The 12,676-nt window shown below is 40.0% G+C and overlaps 1 protein-coding gene across 1 annotated transcript in view; it reads right to left on the reverse strand.

The window, feature by feature from the left end:
• The window catches only part of TTC21B (tetratricopeptide repeat domain 21B), a 3,240,027-nt gene that overhangs the window by 1,016,326 nt on the left and 2,211,025 nt on the right, over nt 1-12,676 (reverse strand). The window lies entirely within an intron of this gene.

A 12,676-nucleotide genomic window follows, 5' to 3' on the forward strand; every position in this document is an offset into this window, starting at 1 on the left:
AGTGGTGGAGGAAGCCTATTTTTCAGGGCTTACAATAATCAAATGTATTGTGAAGTGATACAACTACATTACAGTTTCACTATGAGGAATGATCTTTTCTTCAGATGACAAAAGACAGTAGCAGAGCATGCATTTTATTTTAAACACCTTCTACTGTGGGATAATTCCTCAACAATAATCACATATTTTAAGAGTATGGGCAAAACTGGTATTCATTCTCTGGAAGTAAGACATAACTACTCTTTTATCAGAAGTAGACTACCTCTACCTCAAAATATACATTACATACATACATGTGTAGACACAAAGCTATTCAAATGAACTGGTAAGACTACAGAACTCAGAGGCTGAAATGATAGAAATACGAGTTGAATGTGAGACTTCTCAATAAGAACTGTTTAGAAAAAAAGTTAGAAGACATGGCACACAGAGAAAACCTGAGATTTTCTGCTATACTACAAAAACTGAAAGGAATAATCTGCATTAATTTTATGAAAGTAAAAATAAGTAACTGGACTGGTGTTTTACAGTAGGATTTTAAAGTGAGGACACATCATGTCTGTGATGTTTAGAGGGGAATGCAGGGACTGAAGAATTAATTCTAAGTAAAAAAATAAATACACCAAAAAGCATAAAATCCTGGTAACTGTGTGGCGCAAAGTCATAGAAGTCAGCCAGCTGTATCAGAAATGTAGAAAAACACGATGAATCAATAACTCTGTCCAGAGATGAAAAATTGATGAATCTTATAATTCTTTAATCACAACAAGTAAGCGCTTTCGCCCGGAGGCTTCTTCAGACTTATAAACAATGCATTTCCTTTGCAACATTTAAATATCCCTCCATTTGATCTCATTGGTTAATTACATAGCTTAAAATCGTCATACCAACATGAAAACATTAAGAACATCAAACAACATTAAAAACACTCAACATATGCATAGCGCTACTATCATAAATAATTACTATAAAAATAATAAATTACTATTAAAAACATATATTCTATAGACACGTATACGCATGCCTATAAATGTGCAAGAATATATAAAAAAGTATATAAAAAAGTACGTAAAAAACATTGGTTGTGTGGAAAATGCATGTATATGCCCCTGGAGACTAACTAACTCTCAATGTATAGTTCAGAAGCACAGGACATAAAAAATAATAAATATAAATAGTATTAAATAACACATAAAAATAACTACTATCTATTTATGTCGAAGTGCAAAGGGGAACCTGCTCTATGTCTTCCTTTTTAATTTCCTATTTCTCAGTGTGAATTGAAGTGGATTATAAGATGTAAAGCTGACCACATACCTGGTCTGAATGATAAGGTACAAATTAAGCCAGTCCTGAGAAATAGGAAATTAAAAAGGAAGACATAGAGCAGGTTCCACTTTGCACTTATAGATAGTAGTTATTTTTATGTGTTATTTAATACTATTTATATTTATTATTTTTTATGTCCTGTGCTTCTGAACTATACATTGAGAGTTAGTTAGTCTCCAGGGGCATATACATGCATTTTCCACACAACCAATGTTTTTTACGTACTTTTTTATATACTTTTTTATATATTCTTGCACATTTATAGGCATGCGTATACGTGTCTATAGAATATATGTTTTTAATAGTAATTTATTATTTTTATAGTAATTATCTATGATAGTAGCGCTATGCATATGTTGAGTGTTTTTAATGTTGTTTGATGTTCTTAATGTTTTCATGTTGGTATGACGATTTTAAGCTATGTAATTAACCAATGAGATCAAATGGAGGGATATTTAAATGTTGCAAAGGAAATGCATTGTTTATAAGTCTGAAGAAGCCTCCGGGCGAAAGCGCTTACTTGTTGTGATTAAAGAATTATAAGATTCATCAATTTTTCATCTCTGGACAGAGTTATTGATTCATCGTGTATTTCTACATTTCTGATACAGCTGGCTGACTTCTATGACTTTGCGCCACACAGTTACCAGGATTTTATGCTTTTTGGTGTGCCATTTATCGTTTTAGTGCTGGTTCTGTGTTCCGATGGTTGGGTGTGTATTTTTTGGATTACAAAAAAATAAATACAGTTTACTGCACATTACATTGTACACCAGTTTTCTGTGTAGTACAGTATCAGACATATTTTAAATGTGACGTGAACGTTTTTTTTTTCAGTGACAGATCATAGGCTAGTAACAAAGTAAAAAAAGTACCTTTTCTTAACTGTATTTGCCTTTCCAGCAAATTTCGTATTTTAGTGCACTAAATATAGCTCCACAATTTAGTTTAAAGGGAGACAGCATACTTTTTCTTAAGATCAACATTAAAGTTTACTGAGAACATGCAAGTTGTTTTTCATATCTGGGAGGGGAATGGACATAAGATAAGGACAGACAGCAACCTGTTTAACCGAGGATCCAGGCTTTAACATGCACGTTTGGCAATGGTTAACTCTACCTTTAAAATAGGTAATACCTGTGGGTACAGCTATTGATTTGGGATAACTGCTCCTGTTAATGCTCCTGTTAAGAGAGGTAACTTTCATTTTTTGGAGGTGTATATATGCGTGTGGGTGTGGGTGTGGCTGCAATGACTAAAAAGGGGGTTGGGGTTTGAACCTTTTGAGTGTTTTTATTTAAGTGAAAAGTCTGGGAAAATGTGGCATGGGTTCAGAGATAAGAAGAAGCAACTACATGCTAAATCAGCCTACCAAACAATAGTGTGTGGATGTGCAGAATGGCTGCTTTGTCACTACCAAAATAGAATGCCATAGGCATTATACAGACATACAAAAAAGCAATGAATATTAAATTATATTAAAAAAGTACAGGTGCAAATATCATTGTTAAGGTAGATGCATCTGGATATAAATAAGCAAGTGAATTCAACATATTAAGGATTTCAGGATGGACATTTAGTAGAGTAACCCAGTCATAGTAAAGGGAGAGTACTGATACTGATTGATAATATATAGAGACCATCTCTATTAAATCTTTGTTAAAAATGAGAGCTGCTAAATTGTATAAGAAAAAAATGTTAGAATACTTTTTCTTTCTTTTCATTGTGTTTAATAGTGGTGCATATGTTTGGCCACAAGAGGGAGCTTGAACTTCTTAATGAAACACAGCAAATGCATATTTTAAATTAATATATTAAGGTTTTTAAACTACGTTTTTAAACTATGTTATTTAACATATTTTTAACTCAAGTTTTCTGACGATGTATCATTGAAATTAAGTTTTGCTTTTCATTGAGTTGTTCTGCCAGTTGGAATAAAAGCACAACAGAACGCTTCGTTTTCCCTGAATGCTTTTTTCATTTCATTTTATAGATAAACAAGTATTATGAAGCATAGGATAATTGTGGGGGAAATAATGCACTTTAAGCAGGAACTAATTATGGGTGGGGAGAGGAGCCTGATTTGCTTAATGTGGGTGTATATGGGAACTACAAGGAAAAACATAACACATATGGGTGGATTTCTGAAGCAGTATGAGAAGATTTGGTGTAAAGACGTGACCTTAGTAGATAGAAATCAGAATTTAAATATTATCCCCAAGATATAATAACAGAGTTATACTGGATACAAGTTATATTTCACTGTAGCATGTCTACAAAACTGAAAGCTTTTAGACCATCCTATAAGTGTATCAGATCATGCAACAATAAAAGCTAAAATATAAAAATCATACACCAACACTTCTCTAATTATCTGTTAGCAAGAGAAGAATTTAAGGATTAGGTAGTGGATATGATTCCAGAGTTACTACAGAAGACAGAAATTATTCTTAAACAGCAACAGCAGTAAAATAGCAGAAGCCCTAGCTTATCCAGTCTCTATCTTAATTAATCAGTCCTTATCAGAAAGCTATGTCCCCACACTGTGGAAAATATCCCACATCATTCCCTTCCAAAAAGGTGGCTCCTCCACTGAACTTTCCAATTACTGCCCCATAGCCATCCTTTCTCCACTTTCCAAGATACCTGAGAAATGCATCCATTCCCAAGTCTTAGACTACCTCTTAGCTAATAACCTCCTATCCAGCACCCAGCATGGCTTCAGCACTACTACCGCCTTGCTCTCTTTCACTAATGCTATCCTTCACCATAAAAATAATGGCCTGTTCTCCTCTCCTGTATTTTTGGATCTATCCAAGGCTCTTGACATGATCTCACACAAACTACTAATCTCTGTTCTCACTAACCAATCCTTTTCCCAATCAGCTACTGATCAGTTTCACAACTATCTAACTGGCCACCAACAATCAGTTGTCTGGCATAATGACCCATCTCCTCGACTTCCTGTAACACTCTGTGTTTCTCAAGGCTCCATTCTTGGTTCCCTACTATTCTCACTCTTCACCAGTGATCTATTCACAGCCATTAAGCATGCTTCTCTTTTACAGTATGCAGATGACTCCACCCTCATCTGCTCAGCCCCAACTATACCTGAACTTCACAGGATCACACAGGAAGCTTTTTCATCTGTAGAAAACTGGCTAATGCCCAGTTATTACTCAACTCAAACAAGACTAAACTCCTGATCTTCCAACCCACTAAATCTAACCCAACTATCCCCCACTTTAACATTCTAGGCAAAGACAATACTGCCATCTCCCCAACAGAACACACCAAACTGCTTGGTGTTGAGTGATAATTTCAGATTTGACACTCAGATTTATCTCACCATAAAAAAGGTTCACAAAAAACTAGGTACACTGTACAGAAACATACAATTCCTCACCAAGACAGCCAGAATTTCTGCTGCCAATTCCCACCTAATCTCCACTTTACTGTACACCTCTCCTATACTTACCTACCTCAGACAAACCGACCTAAACAAGCTCAAGGCTTGCTACAATAAAACTACTAAGTTTGCCACTGGTGCATCTTATCTCAGACACCACTGTATCTCACTTAGAGAACTTGACTGGCTTGAACTCTCTCCACGGCTTCAGCTAAATCAACTCTCCCTTGCCCACAAGTTAGTAAACCATCCTATTAAAGTCCCATTCCTTCAAAACCTTCTCCAGCCCTACTGCTCCACTTGACTTCTGTGCCCTAGCAGTAAAAATCTACTTCTAGTGAACAAACCCAAGAACTCAGCTGGAGAAGCAATATTCTATATCATATCCAGATTATGGAACACCCCTCCCCCCATTTATAACCACACTACCGTCTTGCAATCACTTCAAGACTGCACTAAAGACTCACTTAAAAAGTCTCTGGTTATAACCATACACCAATCCCGACTAGTAACCCTCCTTTACCCCCATCCCTCACACTGTCTGATCTTTACATTCCTTCCTCTGCAGGCTCTGGCTCACCCTTTACTCTCCCCTACCCTCCTCACTCAATCAGACTTGTTATAACATTCTTAACTACCTCACTTCATCTCAACTCCAAATACATATCCAACTGACTTACACCTAGCTTCCTCTCACTACCACATATTCTACTCACTCAGTCTCCTCTCTTACTCCTCTATTTTCCCTTCCATCCCATTAGCCCTTCTAGTTTGTTCCACCTTCGTGTGGAGCTTCTGCTTTACATTTGCTTGAGTTTAGTGCAATATTTGTATATAATATTTAGGTATATGAGTTTAGAACAGTATCTGTTTGAGATTAGTACTATCTGTATATGCAGCCTACCTTTATTCCTAGCCTCTAGCTAGATACTGATACATCTGTTCATTACTATGTTTCATATTGTATGTATAGCTAATGTTTGCTGCAGTATGTATTTGCTATTGTATGTATATTTAGTTGTTCTTCATGTACTCTGGTGCTCATTTATTGTTCTGTGGAGAGTTTCTCCCCAGGCCTCCACTGAAAAAGGACCTGTGTCCAGTTGGAATTTCTCGGTAAACAAATGTAAATAAATACAATTTCAGAAGGGATAGCTAACAAGTTTAATAAAATGAAAATCGAGTAGGAAAGAAGTACAACTCTAGAGTCCAACAAATTTTAGCACAACAACTTTGACAACAGAAGCTAGAACCAAATGTACAGAGTGGTGCCTATGACGAAAAAATAACTAGCGATCCTACAGACATACTACAGATATTTTGGAGATTTTAATTTATATAACACAGAGAAATCAGGAAAACAAAAAAAAAATGTGCAAATGGAAATATTTATGGAAAACTTGATTATGTCAAAGTTAAAGGAGGATAAGGTTCAACAATTAATAGCTAAGATCGGAAGTGATGAGATAAAAATGCTAACATATAATCAATCAGAGAGGTCTTCAGGAACACATGGTATTCCTGTGGAAATCCAAATATTAGCAGCGAAGAACAAGATAAAGTTCTGGAAGATTTTGTTTAACAATATTTTAAAATGGGGTGTGTATCTGGGTGTACCAGCATCTTGGAAGAGAGCTGCAGTGGGAGTATTATCCAAAGAGATTAAAGATCTTTCATATCCAGATTTATATAGACCTCTTTCAATTTTAATCTGGGATTATGTTCACATTAACTAACAGAATGTCAACAGTATTATCAAAGTTGCTAGATACGGCCTAACATAGTTTTGTGGAGGACAGAAAACGATTGGCAACACTAATAAAACAATGACTATATACAGGGAAGAAAGCAACTTAATTGTGGGTAGGTCATGATGCAGAGAAAGCACTTGATAGAGTCAGTTGGGATTTTACGAGAAGAGCAATGGTAGCATTTACATTCCCAGAGAGAATAACAGGATTAATAAGGTGGGCACTTAAAAGACTGGAAGCCAAGAATTAATGTGGAAAAGTAACCTTCTCACAAGCTGTGTTTGAGCAGAGGAACCATGCAAGGACACTTGCATCCCCCACTGTTATTTGCTTTATATTTAAAGCCTCTGTCAAAGAAAAATGAAAGGTACTTATAACAATAGATATGTGCTGTCTGCAGTCTTTGGAACAGTCATCAGCCACTCAGGATTTTGGATCCCAAGTTCAAGCTCCTCCTTAACCATAAGCCCCTGCAAAGCCCAACATCACTTGAGTTTGCCCAAAAAATACATAAGCAATTCGGGTAATAATAACAGCAATACTATCAAGGATTATTCAATATATTGTGACTGTTCAGAAACTGATCTGGAGCTAAAAGTGCACCTGAACGGCCTTTAGAATAGGTCAGTCCAGTCAATTCAAAATAAAGGAAAGTACAGTTGTGTACACCTACCATAAATGTAGATGTTAGAGTGTCTTCACTGTTGCAGTCATGACTGTAGGGTTCTCCCCTGCCGGCAGGCAGCCCTCGGTCGGCCAGAATCCCAAAGTCTGGGTCCGGCGTCGGCTGTTCAACCCCACTCCCTGACGTCAGAGCGCCTGGAGTATAAAGCTGACAGCCGACGCCATCTTCTCCAGTTTTTCTTGACCCAGATGTCAGGAGTCCCAAAATGAAAATGGTCCCAAAACCTTCGCAAATACACCTCAGAAGAATGGTGAAAAAAGGAACCACACAAAAGTAAAAATAAGAGGGGACAGGAGGGAGGGAAACCCAGACTGCAACAGTGAAGACACTCGAACATCTACATTTATGGTAGGTGTACACAACTGTACTATGTTCATCGTGTTTCACTGTTGCAGTCATGACTGTAGGGTAGAATCCCAAAGCTGAAGAAAAGGGAGGTGGTTATAAAGAAGGAGGGGCGGCCAAAAGGCCCTGCAAGACTGCAGAGGCAAAGCCTGCCCTAGACTTAGAGTAGAGAGGCAAATTGTAGTGCTTAGAGAAAGTGTGTACTGAACTCCAAGTTGCAGCTTCCAAAATGTCCTTGGTAGGAACTCCCCTGAGGAAGGCTGCAGAAGTGGCAGCAGCTCTGGTGGAATGAGTCCGTATGCTCCCTGGGATTTGCTTTCCATGGTTTGAATAACAAAATCTGATTCCATGAGCAATCCATTTAGAAATGGTCTGTTTAGAAATGGCTTTACCTTGGGAACTAGAAGCATAAGAAACAAACAATTGTTCTGATTTTCTGATGTCCTTGGTTCTATTCAGGTAAAAACGTAGTTGTCGATGTACATCCAAGGAATGTAAGATCCTTTCCCCTTTATTTTGAGGAGTGGGGAAAAAGGTTGGCAAGTGTATAGTCTGATTTAAAGCCACTTTGGAAACCACCTTAGGCATGAAAGTCGGATTAGTCCTCAAAGATACCCTGTCTTGATGAAAAATAATATAAGATTCCACCGCCATAAGAGCTTGAAACTCTGAAACTCTCCTGGCAGAGGTAAGTGCCAACAAGATAGCTGTCTTCCAAGATAAAAACTTGATGTCAGCAGAAGCAGCAGGCTCAAAAGGAGGCAAGGTTAGTTTTACCAAAACATAATTGAGATCCCAAGCAGGAATAGGAGGAGATCTAGGAGGTCTTAAGTTCTTAGCTCCTCTGAGGAACTGTCTCATGAGCTGGTGGGAAAAGATGGGAGGGTCTGAATTATAATGAGCAGAAATAGCAGAAGCATGGATCTTAATGGAAGAGAAAGAGAGACCCTTATGCAAGAGATTCGTCAAGTAAAGCAAAATTAAAGTAATGTTAGGAAGAAGAGGATCAGAATCCTGAGTCTGCATCCAGGTACAAAATCTTTTCCATTTTCCTGAATAAGATTTCCTAGTGCTAGGATGTCTGGCTTCTAAAATGACATCCATAACCTGCTTGGGAAGGAAAGAAGAAATCAAAGGCCCTGGAATAACCAGACCGCCAGGCTGAGAGTTTTGACATGAGAGTGTAGAACCTGACCCTGATGCTGGGACAGAAGGTTCGGAGACTGAGGTAAAACCCAAGGGGGCTCCAGGCATAGGTTTACTAGAGTTGGATACCAAAACTGCCGAGGCCAATTCGGAGCCAACAAGATCATCATCTTGGGTTTGTCCTGTTTTATCTTCAATAAAACTCGTGGAAGAGGCGGAAAGGCATATCCCGAGAGGTTCCTCCAACTGAATGACAGGGCATCCACTTTTCAAGCCTCCTTGTGGAATGTCCTGGTGCAAAACTTCTGTAGCTGGTGATTTAAATGGGATGCAAAGAGATCTATGTGAGGACATCCCCATACTGCTGTTATCATCCTGAATATTTTGGTGTACAGCATCCACTTGTGTGGATCCGAAAGGTTTCTGCTCAAACTGTCTGCCAGTAAGTTTAGTTTCCCTGGTAGAAACTGAGCTTGAAGATCCAGATTGCAAGCTAGAGCTGTGTCCCATAAATCCATGGCTAGTCTGCAAAGGGGGTAGGAATGAGATCCCCCTTGCTTGTTTATGTACCACATAACTGTGGTGTTGTCTGTCCGTATTAGTAGTTGTCCTGGTTGTATGAGATTCCTGAAGGCAAATAGAGCTTTCTGAACGGCTAACATTTCCTTTAAGTTGATATGCAGGTGCTTCTGATCCGTTGTCCAAAGGCCCTGCAGACAATTGCCCTGAAAATGGGCTCCCCAAGCATAATCAGAGGCATCTGTGGTTAGAATCTGAGAAGCAGGAGGTAGACGGAAGGGCTTCCCTATGTTTAGAGCACATGCCCTGGACCACCAAAGAAATTCCTTTTGAAGGCAAGGAAGAACAGGAATCAGTATGTCCAAACTGTGGTAATGCTGAGACCATACACTCTTTAGGTACCACTGTATTTTCCTCATGTGTAGTCTTGCATATGGTACGAGAAGGATGCAGGAGGCCATGTAACTCAAAGCCTGCAGGAATTTCCTTGCAGACAGATGGGTTAGAGCTGCCAAGGCTTTGAAAGTTGATGCCAGCTGTAATTGTTTTTCGGATGTCAGAAATGCCATCTGGGTTGTAGAGTTCAGAAGAGCACCCAGAAACGTTATCTGTTGTGATGGTGTCAAATTTGACTTTTTTATGTTTACAGAGAATCCCAGGAATTTGAGGAGGTTTTGTACAAAGTCTAGATGCTGGAGTAAGACATCCTTGCTGTCTGCCTGAATTAGACAATCGTCCAGATAAGGGTAAATTTGAATTCCCTTGAGTCTGCAGTAAGCTACTACTGGAGCCAGGCATTTGGTAAAGACCCTGGGCGCAGTAGACAATCCAAAGGGCAGCACAGAGAGTTGAAAGTGCCTCGATCCGGCCTTGAACCTGAAGTATTTTCTGCGATCCTGCCTGATGGGAATGTGTAAATATGCCTCCTTTAAATCAAAAGTCACCATCCATGCATCTTTGGACAGCATTGGGAGTAACTGCTGCAGAGTAAGCATCTTGAATTTTGGAATCTCTAGAAAGGTGTTCAAGACCGACAGATCCAAAATGGGTCTCCATGAATTTTGCTTTCTTAGGACTAGAAAGAGCCTTGAGTAAAAACCTTTTCCCATCTCTGAAAGAGGTAACAGTTCTATGGCATTCATAGCCAAAAGAGCCTCCACCTGGTTTAAGGCCTCCGTCCATTGATGTTTTGGAAGGTCTGGCCATCCGCTTGGCCTTGGCAAAGTATGAAAGTGGAATTTGTAACATCTTAAAATCCCATCCAAAACCCATTTGTCCTGGGTTGAGTCCAACTTTGGTAAAAAAGAGAGAGTTTTCCTCCGAGAGGGGCTTCCAGGCAAGACATTCCTGTAGCCCAACAGAGGGAGTCATTGAGTTTGTTTCCTTTGAGACTGTGGCCTGTCCTCTCCTCCCCTAGGGGTAGAAGCAGTCCATTGCCTTGGTCTATAAGCAGCTTGTGTTTGAGGCCTCCCTCTGGGGTGTCTATATCTACCCCTTTGAGGCCTGTCTGAAGAGGGAAAGGACCAGTTTTTTGATGGCCAATTCCTGCTAAATCTAGGAGGCTGTACCTGCAAGAAATCTTTAACTGTTTGCATGGATTTCGCCTTATCCTCCATCTTTTTAATCACCTCTTCAGCTTTAGATCCAAACAAAACATTATACTGAACAGGAGCATCCAATAATTTAGCCTTTACTTGCTCAGGTAAATTTTGTTCCTTTAACCATGCATGTCTTCTAATGACTGTGCCAGAGGCCGCAGCCCTACAAGAAGCCTCCAAGGCATCAAATCCACAGTGTAAAACATGCTTCCCAACTTGTTCAGTGGCATGCAATAAGTCATGTATGTAGTTCCTTATCCACTGCACAGGCAGAAATGGAAGTAAATTTCTGTTTTAAGACAGACAAGAGAAATTGCTGATATTTAAGCATATGAAACTGACAGTTTAAAGCCCTAATGGACAAAGTAGCAGAAGTGTACACCTTTTTGCCCCATCTTTCCAAGGCTCGAGAATCCTTTTCAGCAGGAATAGGAGTTTTGGCAGTAGAGGCCTTAACACCCTTAGGACCCTGAGAAATGGTTTCAGGGTCAGCAGTAGGATTCTTGTACAAAAACTGATGGGAATCAGGCACCCTGTAGTACCTATCAGGCTTAACAGGAGCAGGAGGAAAAGAGTCAGGGGTTAAATTAGCCTCGAAAAGGCATCATCCACAATATCCAAAGGGGGAATAGCCAGGGGTCTATGTTGGGGAAGAAGAAGAAAATCCCTCAGTCTTTTCTTGGATTCTGAATACTCCTGTCCCTCCCAGTGAAAATGTTCCCTCATTTCATGCAGAGTTTCCCCAAAGGAAAAATCCTCAGGAGGAGAAGCTGAAGGAATGGAATCTTCCGCATCAGAATCCTCATAAGGAGGAAAGGAATATTCCTGATCAGAAGAAGAAACTGAGGAAACAGAAGCCTGATCAGAGGAATCATAATAAACATCCTGCCTTGGCCTTTTGTCTGGAGGGGGATGAAAACCCCTAATCATTGTAAGTAAATCCTCCACCATCTTGAGTAACTGTTTCTGTGACTTGGGAGCTGGTTCAGAAGAAGCCTGTGTTGAAGTCTTTTATTTAGAAGGAGTCTTTGCCTTTACCTGAAGCTGAGTAGGCCTGAAAACCCCTTCGGAAGCCGGTACCTGCACAGCAGCTCCAGACCTATCCGAAGGAGCATTGTCCGAAGGTCCTGCAACAGAGATATTTAAAGGCCCCTGGTTGGCTCCTCATGAGAGTCCATTTCGGCCATCGGTTCTGAAATGGCCGACGACGGCCGAACCTGAAGCTGGCTCCACATGTGCGCTATCATCAGATTTGGACCTCGGAGGCCTGTCTTTATCCTTGCGACGCTTGTGAACTCCGGTAGATGGAAGTGTATCCGACATTTTGTAGTTAAAGCATCTACCGAAGTAATGAAAGGCAAAATCGTACCTTCGCTTAATTGTACGCTGATTGAATCTAGCACAAAACCGACAACTAGCTACGTCGTGGTCAGGGCCCAAGCAAGGAATACAGTAAGAATGAAAATCCTTATGAGGTATTTGCTTCCCACATGAAATACAATTATTAACTTTTTCTGACATCGGAGTGGAGCAAGAAAAAAGTTTCCCCAACGGGGTACTTAGCTTTGAGTGGAGAAGAAAGTCTTCGGACCGAAGTACGTAGAAATATTCGTCAGGAGTCAACCGACTGGCACTTGCGAACTGCTTTCACTGCACTGCAAGAAAGACTGGAGAAGATGGCGTCGGCTGTCAGCTTTATACTCCAGGCGCTCTGACGTCAGGGAGCGGGGTTGAACAGCCGACGCCGGACCCAGACTTTGGGATTCTGGCCGACCGAGGGCTGCCTGCCGGCAGGGGAGAACCCTACAGTCATGACTGCAACAGTGAAACACGATGAACATCAATAAGTTCCATAATCATGTAAAGGGACTTATGGGAGGGAAGTTGAGGAGGG

The sequence above is a fragment of the Protopterus annectens genome, chromosome 6.part1 (assembly GCF_019279795.1).
Source record: "Protopterus annectens isolate FY-2018-M chromosome 6.part1, PAN1.0, whole genome shotgun sequence".
Lineage (NCBI taxonomy): Eukaryota > Metazoa > Chordata > Ceratodontiformes > Protopteridae > Protopterus > Protopterus annectens.